This window comes from Mastigoproctus giganteus, chromosome 1, assembly GCF_048544385.1.
Source record: "Mastigoproctus giganteus isolate SK-2022 chromosome 1, ASM4854438v1, whole genome shotgun sequence".
Taxonomy (NCBI): Eukaryota; Metazoa; Arthropoda; class Arachnida; order Uropygi; family Thelyphonidae; genus Mastigoproctus; species Mastigoproctus giganteus.
In genome coordinates this window covers 89,490,369-89,507,615 of record NC_143575.1, presented here as the reverse complement: position 1 = coordinate 89,507,615, position 17,247 = coordinate 89,490,369, and the positions used below count along the sequence as shown (strand labels likewise).

The following is a 17,247-nucleotide window of genomic DNA, read 5'->3' as shown; positions in this document are numbered from 1 at the left end:
TGAATTATCTGAAATAATATGGTGGAGTTACTAAATATATAAAAAACGCACAAATATAAATAAAGTAGCTTTTATTTCTCATTCAATACACTACATAATATTATTTATGGTATTCATTGAAACAAGATAGGCAAAATGGTTTGTCACATTTGACACATTCTGTTGAGACTTGTTTAGATTTTTTCATTGCTTCTTTGCGATTTTCCTTCGATATGATTTTTGTGTAACAACAATGACACTTTCTCCGAACAAGTTTTCCATCTTCTCTTCTTGGTATATTTCGTATTGTGTGGGCCTTTTTAATTGGTTTATTTATAGAACTTTTTTCGGCCGTACCCAGCAGAGACAGCGTAACAGCTTTTGAAAATGCTGCTAGCTGGATTGTTTTATTTGAGTAAAACTTGTTATAGATAACCCAACTATTTCAAATGAACTTTGGCTTAGTACATGCAAAATATATGTGGACAGGCAAAGGGTTAAATATGGCAGTCCTATCAAGACACTCAATACCATATGTTTCATTCATCTCTTTAACTGTTTCCGTTATTGTGTCTGACACAATAACGAATCACACATCGTTGTTCAATCTGTAGGTCTGACATGATACAGAAGACTGTTGAAATAGCAGCACCCCAAATAACGGCACAGCGAGATCATAAATATACATACAGCGCAGATGTCTTGCAGTGCCGAAAAAAGAAAATGGCAAGTCACGTGATTACTGCATTTGTTTACATTCACCATTTTCAAAGTGAATTTTGTACTGACATCACGGATTATACGGCTGTTTTACATTTATTTGAAATTAAACTCCTAAAGTTAATACACCTCGTACAGAGAAGGAAAGAACAACATTAAATCTTAGTGACAAGCTCGATATAATCCAATTTGTTTTGTTTGTTATTTGGTTTTTAGGAGCATTAGCAACTAAGGCCATATTGCTCCGGGGATATGTGGTGGTCATTCCCTGACCTTTCCGCATCTTCCGTATTTGGTGGTGACGGGCTCGAAGCCCGGTCTAATCAAGAAGCGTGTGCTACACACTGCTGCTCCTTCCCACCTGGCTACGGAGGCGTCCTCGATATAATCCAAACTATTACATTAGGGTTGCCTAGAAAGTTAATTCATATACCCATGTGTATTGTGTCTGTAAATTACATGTGTTCTCTGCTCAATTTGCCTATTTTGCTGGACGAAAAACCCTAGTTTCTGGGGGAAAAAATTTTGCTATCTACACCTGAGACCCACTAACTCAATTGTGGAATGAAAAAAAGTCTAAAAGTTCCTTGCATCGTTGAAGGGATTTGAACCCGGGCCTTTTCCACCCGGTGTGGGGAGGACAGTGACGATATCAGTATGCTACACATGCAGACTAAACTTGATATAATAAAGAAAATAGAACGGGGTGTAAGCAGAAGCGTATTAATGGCAGAATACAACATTGGATCGTCAACATGTTTATGTTTTTTATGTTGTGCAGTTAATAAAACTGCATTCTTAATCTCTCTATTTCTTGTTTGGCCTCATTATTTCGGCATTAAATACATTAAAAATAAAACTTTCTAGATAATGGAAAAATTGAAATAACAGCATCTTGAATCCCTGAAGGTGCCATTGTTCTGAAAGTCCACTGTACTTGCTTCAAAACGATCATCAGTGAGTGACATACAGCTAAAAAAAAAAAAAAAAAAAAAAAACTCTTCATGCAACACTAGGCTGACAATTACTGGCATGTGCAAAGAATCTGCTCAGTAGTGATCACAGAGAGCACCACTAGTGGCAGTTATGGAAAGTTCGCACTGTGAACATAAAATCTCGCACCAGTCCTCGAATTAAATAATCTACATACAGTAAAATCCTGTAACAATGAAATTCTTGCGAGTGAACAAATCATTTTATTGTACCAAAATTTCATTCTGAAGAATATGGCTGGAAATTTCTCCAAAAGAATTATTATTTATATAAATTCTGCGGCACTTTTCTATATATATATATATATATATATATATATATATATATATAAGTAATATAAAATCCATTTTAATTTACTTAAATATCAACTTTGAAATCAATAATAAATAAATAAAATAATGAAATACATGTATTACAAATGTTAGGTGAGGCACTAGACTAGTTTCCAGCAACTGGTGTCCTGTGAAAAATACCTTCCTAGTTGGCCTATGTGGATACGCTGCCCCTACAAAAGTAAAAATATTTGTTCAGAGAGTGCCATTCAGAAAAACATATTTTATTTATAAGAAATACCATACTTTCAGAAATACAGAATAACAGTATAGTACATATTGTTACTTTCACATATATTTCAATTTCTTATTTAATGTTTAACTTTTCACTACTACTATATTTAAATGAAAATTCAACTTTAGTGCAATCAAATATATGTTCATTACATCCACACCCACCCACCCACTATAATCATTCAAAAATGTGGAAAATGCAATGAAGGGTATGATACTGATTTCTTTTACTGTTTCTTTTAAAACTTCCATTTTCCCCCCCTTCAAGTGACTGCTTTCTTAGTTGTATTTCCAATATGGGCCAAACAATGTTATTCATAATTTTAAAATAATTTTTTTTCTTATTGTAAATATTTAGTACATTTTAGGCAAAAGTGGAATTCAAAAAATTTGTTGTACTGAATTTTTTTTTGTCAAATTATCATTCAAACTATTTCAACCAAGACAATACAAAGCACTAATAATAAGGGAAATTAGCTAGGACCTAAAAATATATTCATTATAGTGCAATTTTCATTAAAACAGTATTCACTGTATATAACTTCAAATTTGCTTTTAAATATATTAGCATTAGCATTAGTAGAGGCATTTGATGCAAGAAAGCAAGCTTATGCAGCATCAGCCAAAAAAAAAAAAAAAAAAAACCCACTTCCACTTCACCCCTCTGTTCGTTCAAAATACCTGTCCAGCTGAGCCTTAAACTTATTTAGGCTATCAACCTCCACCACAAGGGATGGCAGTCTGTTCCACCAACCAACCACCCGCTGGCTAAAGGCAAATTTCCGCACGTCTATCCTACATCTGTCTTTCCTCAATTTGAATTTATGCCCTCTCAGGTGATTTTTCTGAGCTAGAGGAAGAATCCCATCAGCATTGAGCATGCTTAAACCATTCAAGGCTTTATACACCTCTATCAGATCACCTCGCTGGTGCCTAGTCTCCAGACACTGTAATTTGCAAAACTTAAGCCTTTCTTCGTAAGAGCACCCGTTTGTTCCATTCACTAATCTTGTTGCCCTTCTCTGTACTCGTTCCAGCAGCTCTACATCCTTCTTGAAATGAGGCCTCCAGACCTGTATACAGTACTCTAGGTGTGGCCTGACCATTGCCTTATACAATGGAATAATCACCTCCTTATCCCTGCTGGAAAAATTCCTGTATATCATTGACAATACTCCATGAGCTACTCTTGCAGCCCGTCTGCACTGCTCAGAGAACTTCATATCTGCCTGCACAATCACCCCCAAGTCCCTTTCATTCTCTACCACTGTCAGTGTAGTACCACAGAGTTGATACGTTGCTCTGGGATTGCTGTTTCCCATGTGTAGTACTTCACATTTGTCAATGTTAAACTTCATTTGCCACCTCTCAGCCCATCTGCTCAACCTTTCCAGATCCTGTTGCAGCAGCATAGTGTCAGTAGTGTCCTTGACAACCCTGCCAACCTTTGTATCATCTGCAAACTTGGACATTAAGCTTGATATACCATCATCAATATCATTTATAAATACAGAAAACAATAATGGACCCAACACTGAGCCCCGAGGGACCCCACTAATAACATTAGTCCACGATGAGTAGTGTCCATTGATTACTACTCTCTGTCTTCTCCCCCTCAACCACCCCTTTATCCATAGCAGCAATTTGCCTCCAATGTCACACTGCTCCAATTTGTGTAGCAGTCTTCCATGTGCAACAGTATCAAAAGCCTTTCTAAGATCCAAGTATATAATATCAAAGTTATTCCCTGCATCCAGTTCTTTTGTGACTGCATCATAGTATCCAATCAGGTTGGTCAGGCAAGACTTCCCCTTAACAAAACCATGCTGTGTCTGAGCTATAACTGAAGTCTTGTCTAAATGATCCTGCAGTGCTTCTTTAACCAGTGCCTCCATTAATTTTCTTGGAACAGAAGTTAAGCTCACAGGTCTATAGTTACTTGTGTCAGCCTTTGATCCTCCTTTGTGAATTGGGGTCACATTTGCACATTTCCAGTCTATGGGTACCTCCCCTGAGTCCAAGGAAGCTCTCATAATTATGGCTAAGGGTTTGCTTACTTCCTTTGCTGCCTCCTTTAATATAACTGGATAGATCCCATCCACCCCGGGTGCCTTTCTTGTGTTTATCTTCAACAGTTTCTCCTCCACTTTACTCCCAGTTATTTCAAGATTCTGTAGCTTACTGCTAGAGTTGAATACACCTCTGGCATTCCCCTTGCTGAATAACTCCTCATGTGTGAATGTCGATGCAAAATATTCATTTAGTTTGTTAGCTACCTGAGCAGGATCATCAACAGTTGACCCATCAATATCAAGTGGACCAATCTGATTCATCCCCTTCCTTCTAGAGTTTACATAAGTAAAGAACTCTTTGCTGTTTTTCTTTGCATCCCTTGCCAAGGATTTCTCGTAATCTGCCTTCGCCTGCCTAACCTCCTTTGTAACTTGGTTGCATATCAACTTGTATCTCTCATAGGCTTCTGTGTCATGTGTTAATTTGTAAGTATCCCATGCATTTTTCTTCTCTGCCATATGCCTCATTAGTTCATCTGACATCCATTTTGGCCTAAACCTTGAACAATATTTCTTAGTTGGTATGTAAAGCCTAGTAGCTTCCAAGATAAGTTCTTTGAATGCTTCCCATTTTGAATTTGCTGTTGGTAACATCATCATTTGGTCCCACTGTATAGAATTTAAATACTGTCTCAGTCCATCGTAGTCGCCTTTACGGAAGCAATAACCCTTCCCTTTACCCCTAATGGTAGTTACCTCTTTCAGTAAATCCCACTTCAGCACACTGTGATCACTGCCACCTAGTGGTTCATTTATCTGCAGATTCTTAATGCATGAAGAATCACTGCTGATAATCAAATCAAGAGTATTACTCCCTCTAGTTGCCTCCTGAACATGCTGATGTAGAAAACAATCATCCAATAAATCCACAAAAGCCCTGCTAGTGTGAGTAACCAGCCCCCAAATTCCAGTCATACCTGGGAAATTAAAATCTCCCATTATAAGACTCTGATTTACTGGCCCACTCTATTTCCCTGTACAGTTTCTTATTATACTCATCAGAGTCATTAGGCCTATAGCACACTCCTACTCTCAATTTTGATCTCCCAATGCTTATGTCACACCAAACTGACTCAACACTGCACTGTCCAGCGATGTCGACTGGCTTCACTTCCTTGGTTTTTATGTGTTTCTTAACTAATAGCATAACCCCTCCCCCCTTCCTATCCTGTCTATCCTTTCTGTAGACGTTGTACTCCCCAAATTGCAGTTCTGCATCCCTTATATCTGTGTGACACCACGTCTCTGATATCCCAACAATATCTGCCTTTGATGTTTTGAGCAATACCTCAAATTCTTCAAATTTATTTACTAAACTCCTAGCATTGGTGTACACACAAGTATACCTGCACCTGTTTCTATTCTTAGCTACCTTAACACAACCCATGTGTTTACTTGTACCGCAATGGCTCCCAGCAGTCTCTGAAATACCATGCATCTTGTTTTTCAGGCTTCTGCTCATTCTAATAGAAGCAGTGCAAGAATCTCTTTCACCTCTGCCAGTGGCTATTGTCAATCTATTGGTCTTTGTCTTCCCCCAAGCTAGCAGTTTTCCGACCCACCTAACACTGCCTCGATAGCATCAGCAAATATTCTTGCACCCTTTCTATTTAAGTGTATCCCATCCCTGTAGAAGCAATCTCTCCTGTTAACAAGTACAGTCCAGGCTGAAAAAAATTCTACCCCTTGAGCCTTGCACAATCTTTCCAGGGCCGAATTGATCGACAAGGCTCTCATCATATACTCCCTCCTATCGTGTCTGGGCAGAATTGCAGACACTTTCAAATTCAACCCTAATTCTCGGCTTTTGTTCAACAGTGACCTGTACTTGTTAAGTAATTCTGCCGGTCTCCTACTCTTAATATTAGTAGTGCCAACGTGTACAACTATATCACCTTTTGTGCCCTTAAAAGATGATATTCGCTCTACAACGTCATCAACCTTTGCCCCTGGCAGACATACCCTGGTCCTGTTCCACCTATCTTTTTTACAAAGCATGTTCCCCGTTTCCCTGACAATAGAGTCACCAACAACTACTAGTTCCTTCGGGACCAGCGCATTCTGCCTTGGGGGTTGTCTCTGTGTCACGCAATGCCCAAGTGCAAGCTCTGGCGTTGATGTGGGCAGCTGAGAGCTTGATGGGCCCCTCAATTTAGTTTCTTCGAGGGCATCCACCCTGTCTTTCAAGCTCTCATATAGGCCCACAAGAACGCCGAGTTGTTGCCTGATATCGATACACTCCTTGCATCGCGCACACACAAAGACATCCCCCTTGGCAGTATCATGTCCCGTACCCGATTGCTCTGCAAACATCAAGCAAACAATGCATTTTATAAGGCTGTGAGTCAGAGGACAACTGCCCCCCTCAGTTCTGCTCTGAGCCACAGCGCTTCCATTAGCATATTTATGCTTATGCATGCATTGAAATGAAAGAGAGAGAGAAAATGTATAATGAATAAAGATATGTAAAAATATTTACAGACTAGTATTAGTATAGCCATATACTGCAAGGAAGCCACAACCTTTTGCTGTACTGGCCAAAAAAGGAAAAAAAAAAAAGGTAAGAAAATAGAAATTATGCACTTCCCTCCTCACTAAAAGAAAACATCCTATAATCTGGTTCTAAACCTCTTCACCCTGTAATTTGAATTTATGACCCCCAACTTCTGGAATTCTTTATAACAGTGAAAATTCCAACTTCATTTATTTTACTAAACCCTCTCAAGGCCTTATAAACCTAAATCAGGTCCTCTATAAGGTGTCCAGTTGCCAACATAATCAGTCTTTGCTCGTATAGTTGCTCTTCTGTCAATTTTGCCATGCCAGTTGCCCATCTTTTCTTTGGACCTTTTCAAGCTTTTTTAGATGAGTTCTTCACACTTAGACAGTATTCCAAATGTTTTACAATTGCCTAATACAGTGGGATTATTACTTCCCTATCTCTACAGGATAATGTTCAATAAATCATCAACAGGACACCACGGAGTTTTCTGGCTACCTATTTACACTGTTTTTTATTCAAGCGTATAATTTATTTTCAGGTTACTGTTCCCCAAATTTATATTTTGCTGCAGTAAAATATAGCTGCCACTTTTCTCACTATTCTTGGTCTAAGTCATCCTATTGTTTAAGTCATCCTAAAGGAACAGTTTGGCAGTGATTTTTAATGATTCTCCTAATCACTGCATCATCTGCAAATTGACATCATGCTCGTTATCCTTTCATAGATTTATTTATTTGTAAAAGAATAAGAGGAGTTTACCTCAATATAGTACGTAGAACACTTCCGTATGATACTCTCCAGAAATTAAAACGAAAAAATCGAAAACTTACATTAGAGTAAAAAATAAATAAATAAAAACTAATTTAAAACAATTCGAAATCAATTTAATGCAATTAAAAATTAAAAAGAATCTAACAAAAATATTCAAAACGATTTTCCTTCCTGAAGCTAACAAGGCTTTGACTATGTTGTGATCACAGGAATGAAAATTACCGAATAGGGTTGAACCTGAAACTTAAATAGTGATTATTTGTCTTCGTGCATGCACGTAAAGGTCCACGCATTGGAGATCAAATATAGCCGCCGAACATTAAAAGAATTCTCGTGTAATTTAATTTCTATGATTTCTGCAATTAATAGTCGCGTATAATTACGTTGAACATTAAGTATTTTGGCCTCGTTAAATAAAAAGTATGTTTTTCATTAATGGCATGAAAGGCTAATTCTGACGCTACTGAACAAGAAGCACGAACTGAGGCTTCATGTTGATTTACACGAATATTCAGAGAAAATTGCGTCGAACCTCGGTAAGACGAATCGCAATCACTGCAAGAAATGTTGTATACCAGATCATTAATTTGTGTTGCGAATGCGGAAAGAACTGAGCGATTGTTCAGTATAGTGTGTAATTTCCGTATTGGCCTGGCCATAATTTAAATTTGGTACCTTTAAAGAATCTATTAAAGCTGTTTGTGCCACTGTTCAACATATGGGACAGAAATAAAGTATTTTTTGATATTAGTATTGTTGGTTGGTGTGGTATTTTGTATCCTATCCTTAGCCTGTACCCTAATTCGTTTTATTGTGGCAAGGGGTTAACCCCTGTTTAAGAGCCTGCTAGTTAATATTTGTATTTCTGAGCCCAAAGCAGATTCCGTCGTTGAATATTTATAGGCATTTAGAAATTGATTAAAGATAATTGATCTTTTGTAGGAACGGGTGATAGCTATTATAATGTAGAAGCATACCGGTGTTTGTTGGTTTTCGATAGATGCTAAATTGGATTTTTTTTGAGTCCCAAGTAAGCGTGAAATTTACAAAGTTTAATGATTTTGTATCCATATCCTCCCTTTCCAATATAAAATTGAGTCTAGAATGAATATTATTAAACGAATGTAAAATATGTCTTGGATAGTACTACTATCAGTAATAACTAGAACATCGTCTAAATATCTCCCATGGTATGTGATACGGGGTCAAAAAGGTATCAAATGTATATGCTCAATCGTTGAGAGATAGATCTCTGACATTAAGCCACTCGGGCTCAAACCCATTGGTAATCCAAAAAATTTGTTTGTACACCTTGTCTCAAAAGGTGATATAGTTGGCCTCAACTAATAGTTTAATTAAGTGAAAAATTTCCTTAATAGGTAGCTTCGTATAATTAATTGGTATCGAGTTTTTATTTAACATATCCCAAATAATATCTAATGTGTATTCAACATTTACATTCGTATATAACGAGGTAACATCTAGTGAGAATAAACTGTAATTGTCGCCAAGTCTACAGTCGTTAAGATTATTAAATAATGTATCGTAGTTCTTAATCCCAAATTGTATTACCTGTCTAAAGGGTTTTATAATGCTATATACATGTGTGGCTAGGGATGAAAATGGTGAGTTCCTGTAGGAAACAATAGGTCAAATAGGAAATCCAGTCTTGTGTAATTTTACCTGACCGAAAAGTGCAGGAATATTGTTATGTTCTGGCCTTCAATTCCTTTAACTGGGCCATAGTAATGTAGTCATATTTTCGATACGTGGTTAACATTTTATTGTATTGATTGACCAAATTGGTAAACAGTGCCGGGTCTACTTCGAGATAAGTGGAGGTATCTGAAACAAAAAGATTTATTTATTCAACAAGTTAACCAAGTAGTGAATAACATAAAAGAAACGGGACTTTCTAAATTGAATACACATGACAGTTCAGCTTTACGAGAACTTCGGGGAAATAAGGACATTATTATACAGAGGGCAGATAAAGGAGATACAGTGGTAATACTATATAAATCTGATTATATTAATAAGTTAGATTCAGTTGTTTCAGATACCTTCACTGACCTACAAAAGATCGATTATCTTTAATCAATTTCTAAATGCCTATAAATATTCAACGACGGAATCTGCTTTGGGCTCAGAAATACAAATATTAACTAGCAGGCTCTTAAACAGGGGTTATCCCCTTGCCACAATAAAACGAATTAGGGTACGGGCTAAGGATAGGATACAAAATACCACACCAACCAACAATACTAATATCAAAAAATACTTTATTTCTGTCCCATATGTTGAACAGTGGCACAAACAGCTTTAATAGATTCTTTAAAGGTACCGAATTTAAATTATGGCCAGGCCAATACGGAAATTACACATTATACTGAACAATCGCTCGGTTCTTTCCGCGTTCGCAACACAAATTAATGATCTGGTATACAACATTTCTTGCAGTGATTGCGACTCGTCTTACCGAGGTTCGACGCGATTTTCTCTGAATATTCGTGTAAATCAACATGAAGCCTCAGTTCGTGCTTCTTGTTCAGTAGCGTCAGAATTAGCCTTTCATGCCATTAATGAAAAACATACTTTTTATTTAACGAGGCCAAAATACTTAATGTTCAGCGTAATTATATGCAACTATAATTGCAGAAACTGTAGAAATTAAATTACACAAGAATTCTGTTAAAGTTCGGTGGCCATATTTGATCTCCAATGCGTAGACCTTTACGCACATGTGCGAAGACAAATAATCACTATTTAAGTTTCAGGTTCAACCCTATTCGGTAATTTTCATTCCTGTGATCACGACATACAGTCGAAAAGTGTTGTCAGCTTCAGGAAGGAAATCGTTTTGAATATTTTCGTTAGATTCTTTTTAATTGCGTTAAATTGATTTTTAATTATGTTAAATTGATTTAAATTGTGTTAAATTAGTTTTAATTATTTATTTTTTACTCTAATGCAAGTTTTCGATTTTTTCGTTTTAATTTCTGGAGAGTATCCTACGGTAGTGTTCTACGTACTATATTGAGTTAAACTCTTCTTATTATTTTACTAATATTAATATCAACGTAGAACGTATTGAGTATTACAGATCTGATTCACACTATCTAGATTCATTTATGAAAATCAGAAACAACAGTGGTTCAAGGACTGATACTTGTGTATCTCTAACTACTGCAATATTTCTTCACCTTCCAACTAATGATTGTGTGATTACTACCTGCCAATGTTTCCTGTACTGTAAGTCCAGTGATGTCATCTGATTTGTAAGTATTGATGAGGACAAGAATATTCTCACCCCTGGTATTTTCGCTAACATGCTGGTTTTTTTGTTTTTTTTTTTTTTATGTAAACCCCAAACGAGAGGTATTAGAACCTATAGTAACTTAGTACCGTGCCTGGGTTGCAGGTTGAGAAGATGAAAGAAGATATTTGTTGACATTGGATTTGAACTTCTGTAGACTAATTTTCAGGAAATACGTATGAAGGAAGTTTGTTCCAGAAAACAGCAGTTGAATGAATAAACGAAGAAAATTTTTCGAAAAGATGGTTTTGTTAGTTTGAAGTTGGACAGTAAATGGATGTTGGCTAGTGGTGGCATGTGTTTGGACTATTTGAAGAGAGAGCGGGAATTATAGAAACCAATTCAGAATTACAGTGCCCATGGAAATATCTGTAGAAGAGGCATGCAGCAGAAACAGTACATCTATGAGACAGCGAGTGGAGAGAATCTGTTAGAGATGAATCATTAATTAACCTAACTGCCCTCTTCTGAACGGAATCAAGAAGCCTGAGAGAGGTTTTGGGGCACCACCCCAGATGTGATTTGTACAGTGTGAACAGCTGTTTGGAAGAAAAGTAACACCAAGAGCAAAAGAGAAAACCAAGTTTTTTAGATGATGAGGAAGCAATATTTGTAATATGCTTGTGCCAAGAGAGATTAGAAGTCAGGCTAATCCCCAAAAGAGATATATCATTTTGCCTAGAAATCGGAGTGTCACTAAAGATAAGCATAGGAGCAGAAGAATCCTTTTTTGCGAGATATAAGACAAGACTGAGTTTTAGAAGGATTTAAATCAACTAAGTTGTCTTTGCCCCACTGAAGAATTACCTGGAGATCAACATTTAAGGAATTGGTAGCAGATTTTCGAGAAGTTGAAGCTGATTGAACAGGACAAGGTTTCTTAAAATGGAAAGTGGAATGCAATGTGCTTTCATCGGCAAAACTATGGATAGGATTTCCAGTCAATGGAAGAAGGTCATTAATATACAAGAGGAAAAGAGTGGGGGAAAGAACTGAACCTTGGGGGACACCGCATTAGTGGAGAAGTTAGAAGACAGAGAACCATCACCTTCAGCGAGCGATCAGAAAGAAAACTGGATAACCAATTATAAAAAACAGTTGGCAAACCATAAGATGGAAGCTTGTTTAGAAGACCTTTATGCCAAACATGATTGAAAGCCTTTGAGATGTCAAGAGAAACTGCTTGTGTTAAACCAAACTTTTCCATTGGATTAGTCCATAAATGGGTAACATAAGCCAGAATATCACAGTAATTGACACTGACGAATCCATACTGGTGATCGTTGATCAGATGGAAGGTTTCTAGGTAGTTTAAGAGTTGGCGGTTAATTGATTTCTCCATTACTTTAGAAAGAGTAGAAGTAATTGCAATGGGACTATATTTGGATTGGAGGGATTTGTCACCCTTTTTAGGAACTGGCTGGATATGAGCAAATTTCCAAGCAGAGAGAAAAACATTTTTGAAATAAGAAAGAGAAAAAAGGCAGCAGAGAACAAGAATAAGTTCAGAAGCACAGGTTTTGAGAACAAGTGGAGAAATACCATCGGAACTTGGAGCTTTCTTAGCATCAAGATTCATCAAAATCCTTCTAACATCCTTTGACGGAAGACCACAGGAGGTATTGAATGCAGCGTGTTGGAAATGGTGGGAGGTGTTTTACCAAGATCATTAATACATGAGTTGGAAGAAAAATGGGATGCTAGCAGGTCAGCTTTATCCTTGACTGAAGTGACAACAGAACCATCTGGTTTGGACAGAAGTGGGAGCAGAGATGGGCAAAAGATGCGGCCAATAGCTTTGACAAGAGAGTAGAATGCTCAGCTACCATTAGGGCAAGAAGCAAGTTTTCTACTCTTAGCCTATTCAAACTCTAGTTTGGACTAATTAATAACTGCTTTACAATTGTTGCGAGCTTTGGTGTAGGGAGAAAAGGAAACTGAAGAATTAGAAAGAAGCCAATTACAATATGCAACGTTCTTCTCTTGAACAGCCTTAGCACATTTATTGAAAAACCAAGGTTTAGATAAAGGACGAGATTTTAAAGTGGAGTGTGGGATAAAGGATTCCATTCCCGCAAGAATAATTTCACTGACACGATCTCAGCAAACAGTGACATCAGAAGTTTTGAAACTGTAATCTGACCAAGCAAAAGAAACCTCGCAGGTCATCCCATTTTGCATTCTTGTAATGCCAAACAATACGAGGTTGGGAATAGCCACGAGATAAAGGCTCCATTGGAGAAGAGACAATCACCAAGTTGTGATCTGAGGTGCCTAAAGGACCTCTCACTTAGAAGTGTTGTTTGTTAGAAAAAGATTAAGCGTGTTGGCTGTATGGTTAGGATTGTCCAGTATTCTTGTAGGTAAATGAACAATCTGTGCAAGGTCATTAGTAATTGCAAAAGCCTCAGCATCTCGACCAGCTGGGTCGGTGTGACTAGAAAATGGAAGCCAGCTGGAGTTGTAAACATTAAACTCACCAAGGAAAAGTACCTTGCTATTAGGAAAGTTGGACTGGAGAAAGTCAAGTTTCAAAGGGAGGAAGTCAAAGAGCTCCAAGTGATTAGTGGAGTTGAGAGAACGGTAGAGACAACAGATGAATTTGACAGAATGAGGTAGTGAGATTTTAAGCCAGAGAAGATCGAAAAGAGGAGATTCCAAATTACCAAGTCTCTGACAGGGAATATTGGAATGGACATATGCACAAGTACCACCTTTGAGGCAAAAGGAATCATACAGCGAATTGTTTGGGCAACTGAAATGAGCAGTAGTTGAATCAAAAAATAACTGAGATTCTGTCAGAAAACGCACATGGTGTTTGGTAGACTGCAAGTGGAAATGGACATCACTGAGATTAGAATTGAGACCACTTATATTTGTGAAATCACTTAGGAAGTGTTTGGGAGGTTTAGATCTTTTCGCAGATAAGCTTGCTCTATTAGTTTGACAATTCATGGAGCATTCAATAGTAAGAAAAAGTGGGTGATACGCTGTATGAAGTAATAAAATTTTTGGATATGGCATACACATGGTAAGAATATATCCAGATCCTTGACATAACGTGGCCTTGACAACCCCCCCCCCCAGAGCCTTGCATATTCCATATAATCCCTCTTATCATGTCTGAGCAGAATTTTTTCAGCATGGTCCTATATTTATCCAACAAATGGTCAGGTTGTGTTCATTTAATATCGTTAGTCCCACGCACGAATAACAATGCTTTCTTTACTCCTCCTTAAAATCTGACAACCTTTTGGAAACCATCATCAACTGTTGCTCCTGGCAAACACACCATGGTTCTGGTCAACCTATCTTTATTACAAAAAATGTTACCTGTTCCTCCAACAATGGTTTCCCAATAAAGCTAAATTTCCTTCAACCAGAGTAGTATGCTTAACTATTCTTTTCTGGGACCTGAATCAGGGGCGATCAATTGGCAGGTCACAAGATACTCAAGTCCTTGATGAGCATCCAGTTACATTTGTTTCAAGCACCAGTTTCTTTGGTGACTCAAATTCTTCTTGTAATGCATTAAGTTCTAATTTGAGATCAGTAAACTCCTTACATTGGGTGCGAAGAAAACAATCGTCACTTGAGCTTGGTTTGTCTACTAGCCAGACCTTAGAATACATGCCACAGGCTATGCAATCAACAAACTTGTGACACACACCAGAAATGCCTGCAGGCATTTCCATCTGAGTCATGATGTCCTGTGGACTTTGTACTCTAAGTGGATCTTGTAACGATTATTTAGGTAAAATTTGAACTTTTAAGAAAGATTACAAAATTTAAGTTTATAATATATTACAGAATTTAAATTAACAAAGCACTACAGAAATTAAACTGTACACCAAAACTTTATCCCCTAATGAAGTTAAAATTAAGCTAACAAAGTTATTCAAAGGAATATAAATTAGCAGAACTACTTTAGAAAAGTTAAGGATTAGATTTACAAAATATTATCTCTCTATACATTAAAAAAGTTTTCCTCCTAGTGATATTTATTCGAGCCAATGGGAGAAGAGGGCGAGGCAATTACTTCACTACAAATGCAATTAATTATTGACAACTGCCTCCACAATGTTCACCAACTTCATGCACGTGCTTCACTGTCTAACATCTGATGTTCCATTGTAACGTTTTTCATATATTAATGAATATTGTATATTTGTAAATAGTTTAGTATTTTGTGAATATTTTAAATATTTGTATAGTTTGTAAATATATCAGTTCAATTATTTAGTCCTGCTCTTTCGGATGCAACAATATTTATCATGCATTATGGAACCTGAAGCAAAAGGCCTTTTCCCAAGTGACCTATGTAAACGCAGGTAAATAATTACATAGATCATTTCCTGAATAGATATCGATCAGTGTGTTTTGACATGTGTGTCTTTTACGTAGAAAAGATTTGACTTACTCCATACACCTCTACATTTCATGTAGAAAAGCGTTCATAGGGGTGAGCCAGCAAAGCAAGCAGGGGGCAAAGCCCCCTAGTAGAAATTAATTTCATAAAATTAGTGAAATAAAATTTAAATAAAAATTTTGTGTACCAGATACTTGATGTTAATCTTCGTTTAGCATGCTGAAATCACTTAAAATCAAAGAGAGTAGATTGCCTATAGTGGTATGTGATAGTTGTAGTATATATAGAACACAAATTTGTTTTAATTTAAAATTTTAAAAAATTATATTTTTGTGCAGTGCCTATGAAGTGTTACATGACTGTAAATGAAAATTGTTGCATGACACCTAGCAGGTGCTTTCACAAAGTTACTATGCAAAAGTGACACCAGTTAAACAGTCTCAACAGTTAGGACGGTAGACAGTTTCAGCCATTACCTTTGACTCAATTTTTTCTCAAAGATTCTTTTCATAATGGACATACCAGGTCCTTATGTAACCATCACAGGGTTAGTTTGACAGTTTGCATGGGGAGGTGGAAGAAGGAATTCAAATACAGATTAGAGTAATAAAAAAAAAGTTAGGTTATTACATAAATTTCAATCATCTCTTAGCACTTATTAACAAATTCATTCATCACCTGCAAGGAAACATAATCCTACACCACTACTCAATTTAAGTAGTATTTTAAACTTCTCTTTTATAATTTTAGATTTTTTGAATAGAGTTAAAGAGAGACTGGAGTCAATTGCTTATTTAACTAAAAACAGCATGAACAGCTTAGGAACATTAATATTTTCAATGAATAGTATATTTGAAGTTCCAAAAAAAAATCCATAAGGACATTTTTTGTTGTAGTTAATCATTAATAAAACATAGGCTCACCAATGATATTTATGTTTCTGGAAATAAGTCCTCACAGACTCAATATTCTAGATTTTATTCCCTCTCAAAAAAGGCCCTATACTGTTATTTCCTGTGTAAAAAGTTTTATTCTTTTGACCTTTAAATGCTCTGTTGTAAGTAAAGAATACACGTTTATAAGACTGTTTTAGTCAACATACACCATATTATGCACCACACGGCTTGAATATTTTAAGACGATTGAAATTTGACTTGTGAAAGAAATCTAGATTTACAGGGCCTTAATTAAGACTTGTTAAAAACTGGTTAATTCAATAAATGTAACTAGTTTGTATCTATTAATAAGTATTAATTAGCCATAACTATGAAACCTTCTTTGGACTCAGGGGGAGGTCTGCATGGACAGGAGATGTGCAAATGTGTCCCCAGTTCACAAAGGGGGATCATTAAAGGGTGACATGAGTAATTACAGACCTGTTAGTTTAATTTCTGTTGCAGGGAAATTAATGGAAGCACTGATCAAGGAAGGAATGCAGGATCATCTAGACAAGACTGCAGTTATAGTTAAGACAAAGCATGGGTTTGCTAAGGGGGAAGTCTTGTTTGACTAATTTGATTGGATACTATGATGTGGTCACAAAGGAACTGGATGCAAAGAATAATTTTGATATCATATACTAGGATTTTAGGAAAGCTTTTGATACTGTGGCACATGGAAGACTACTGTACAAATTGGAGCAGTATGGCATTAAGGGCAAGTTGCTACAATGGATAAAAGGATGGTTGAATGGAAGAAGACAGAGTGGTAATCAATGGACACTGCTCTTCATGGACTAATGTTATTAGTGGACTTCACCAGGGTTTGGTGTTGGGCACATTGTTGTTTTCTGTATTTATCAATGATATGCAGGGCTCGTACATATCATTATGCCCTGCTATACCTTCATTAACATTAACCCTGCTATACCTTCATCAATATCAATGATATTCATGAAGGCATATCAGGGTTAATGTCTAAGTTTGCAGACAATATGAAGGTTGGCAGGGTTGTTAATG

At 36.7% G+C, this 17,247-nt stretch overlaps 1 protein-coding gene across 1 annotated transcript in view; it reads right to left on the bottom strand.

The window, feature by feature from the left end:
- Cul2 (cullin 2) overlaps positions 1-17,247 on the bottom strand; it is a 388,410-nt gene that overhangs the window by 318,953 nt on the left and 52,210 nt on the right. Inside the window, exon 3 of the mRNA XM_090373712.1 lies at positions 2,109-2,197. The gene's annotated coding sequence lies outside the window, so the exon portion shown is untranslated. The remainder of the gene's footprint in view (positions 1-2,108; positions 2,198-17,247) is intronic.